The following is a 3317-nucleotide window of genomic DNA, read 5'->3' as shown; positions in this document are numbered from 1 at the left end:
CACCAAACAAACCAACTTGAAGCAAACTACTGCAACCAACCCAACTTTTCCCACAATTGTCTTCAAGTGTCATCAACTCCCATCATATTACAGTGTATTAAGGTTTCGCCATGCGCCAATACATCTCGATCACTTACAAGACGCTATGCATGCATATTTTGGCAATCACTGCACTCGCTCGCTCAGGCCGACCCTTCGCTCTGTCGTTTGCCAACACAGTCGTGTAATGTATTCAATACCGGTAGCGACGTTGATACGGACACCCCCGGACACATCCGGGATCAGCATCAACAGAGATTTACACAAGAACGACCGTAGTCGAGTCCGAACCATCACTTGATCTGAGCAAAGTTACACAAGATAATATGCAAACCCTTCATGTACACAATCGCAGCAGCGGATTCTTCATCAGCTCGGAAACCTAGGCAACACTCGAGAGCTTGGTAACAACTGCGGTTAGATCTGACGGGCCGTTCGCTCCTGATTTGAGCAAAGACAATCATTCAGCTGGACTACGTGTGGCCTATCTGGGCTGCCTCTATTGAGCAGAAAACGTACTCGTGTGTACCTGCCAAACGGCCGTGCAGACTATTATGGAGATTGGAAGCAATCATCTTAATTCGAGCCATTTAGTTCTACGAATCCAAAGGCTACTTTTGGCTGACCCATCTCTACCTCGTAAGATGACCTAGCTCATCCACCCAGTCAATCTAAGTCAATGCCTGCAGCCCCCCCCCCTTTCCTCCCGCCGCCCCTGGTCCGGAGCAGGTGTCTAACCCGCCTGGTCTCCGCAGCACTAGGTTGACGCCACCGATGCAGTAGTGTGGGCGAGTCGCTTGTGAATCTTTGAATATTGCTGACATCCTCAAGGTGAACAAGGCAAACAAAAGAATGCGCAACATCAAGCACAGCCACAAGTGCTGCACAACAACGCACAACGGATGCAACAACGACTCGCACGAGTCGAATGCACGCACTAGGCGCTCACGCCCGTGGCAACAGCCGATCGCAAAGAAGCAAGCACCCCCCGTGGGGCTCGAACCCACGACCACTGGTTAAAAGACCAGCGCTCTACCGACTGAGCTAGACGGGTGTACCTTGACAACACTTGCAGCAACTTAACACAACCAAAGTGCAACTCAAGCGCACAGATCAACACATGCACACGCACCAACCGGCGCAAAAACAACAAACAAACCACATAAACAAACGCTGCAACCAACTCACCTCTCCACATATACTCAAGTGTCATCAACCCCTTCATATCCAACGATAAAGGTTTCGCTATGAGCAATACATCTCGATCACTTACAAGACGCTATGCATGGACATTCGGGCAATCACTGCACTCGCTCGCTCAGGCCGACCCTTCGCTCTGTCGTTTGCCAACACAGTCGTGTAATGTATTCAATACCGGTAGCGACGTTGATACGGACACCCCCGGACACACCCGGGATCAGCGTCAACAGAGATTTACACAAGAACGACCGTAGTCGAGTCCGAACCATCACTTGATCTGAGCAAAGTTACACAAGATAATGTGCAAAACCTTCATGTACAGAATCGCAGCAGCGGATTCTTCATCAGCTCGGAAACCTAGGCAGCACTCGAGAGCTTGGTAACAACTGCGGTTAGATCTGACGGGCCGTTCGCTCCTGATTTGAGCAAAGACAGTCATTCAACTGGACTACGTGTGGCCTATCTGGGCTGCCTCTATTGAGTAGAAAACGTACTCGTGTGTACCTGTCAAACGGCCGTGCAGACTATTACGGAGATTGGAAGCAATCATCTTAATTCGAGCCATTTAGTTCTACGAATCCAAAGGCTACTTTTGGCTGACCCATCTCTACCTCGTAAGATGACCTAGCTCATCCACCCAGTCAACCTAAGTCAATGCCTGCAGCCCGCCCCCCCTCCCTCCCGCCGCCCCTGGTCCGGAGCAGGTGTCCAACCCGCCTGGTCTCCGCAGCACTATTTTGACGCCACCGATGCAGTAGTGTGGGCAAGTCGCATGTGAATCTTTGAATATTGCTGACATCCTCAAGGTGAACGAGGCAAGCAAAAGAATGCGCAACATAAAGCACAGCTACGAGTGCTGCCAAACAACGCACAACGGATGCAACAACGACTCACACGAGTCGAATGCACGCACTAGGCGCTCACGCCCGTGGCAACAGCCGATCGCAAAGAAGGAAGCACCCCCCGTGGGATCGAGCCCACGACCACTGGCTTAAAAGGCCAGCGCTCTACCGACTGAGCTAGACGGGTGAACCTTGACAACTTTTGCACCAACTTAGCACAACCAAAGTGCAACTCAAGCGCACAGATCAACACATGCACACGCACCAACCGGCGCAAAAACAACAAACAAACCACATAAACAAACGCTGCAACCAACTCACCTCCCCACATATACTCAAGTGTCATCAACCCCTTCATATCCAACGATTAAGGTTTCGCCATGCGCAATACATCTCGATCACTTACAAGACGCTATGCATGGACATACGGGCAATCACTGCACTCGCTCGCTCAGGCCGACCCTTCGCTCTGTCGTTTGCCAACACAGTCGTGTAATGTATTCAATACCGGTAGCGACGTTGATACGGACACCCCCGGACACACCCGGGATCAGCGTCAACAGAGATTTACACAAGAACGACCGTAGTCGAGTCCGAACCATCACTTATTCTGAGAATAGTTACACAAAGATATAATGCAAAACCCTTCATGTACACATTCGCAGCAGCGGATTCTTCATCAGCTCGGAAACCTAGGCAACACTCGAGAGCTTGGTAACAACTGCGGTTAGATCTGACGGGCCGTTCGCTCCTGATTTGAGCAAAGACAATCATTCAGCTGGACTACGTGTGGCCTATCTGGGCTGCCTCTATTGAGCAGAGAACGTACTCGTGTGTACCTGCCCAACGGCCGTGCAGACTATTACGGAGATTGGAAGCAATCATCTTAATTCGAGTCATTTAGTTCTACGAATCCAAAGGCTACTTTTGGCTGACCCATCTCTACCTCGTAAGATGACCTAGCTCATCCACCCAGTCAACCTAAGTCAATGCCTGCAGTCTGCCCCCCCTTCCCTCCCGCCGCCCCTGGTCCGGAGCAGGCGTCCAACCCGCCTAGTCTCCGCAGCACTAGGTTGACGCCACCGATGCAGTAGGGTGGGCAAGTCGCATGTGAATCTTTGAATATTGCTGACATCCTCAAGGTGAACGAGGCAAACAAAAGAATGCGCAACATAAAGCACAGCCACGAGTGCTGCCAAACAACGCACAACGGAAGCAGGCAACGACTCACACGAG

Source organism: Phytophthora infestans, genomic scaffold, assembly GCF_000142945.1.
Source record: "Phytophthora infestans T30-4 supercont1.24 genomic scaffold, whole genome shotgun sequence".
NCBI classification, from domain to species: domain Eukaryota; phylum Oomycota; class Peronosporomycetes; order Peronosporales; family Peronosporaceae; genus Phytophthora; species Phytophthora infestans.
The sequence above is the reverse complement of the archived record's forward strand: the minus strand, read 5'-3'. Positions refer to the sequence as shown.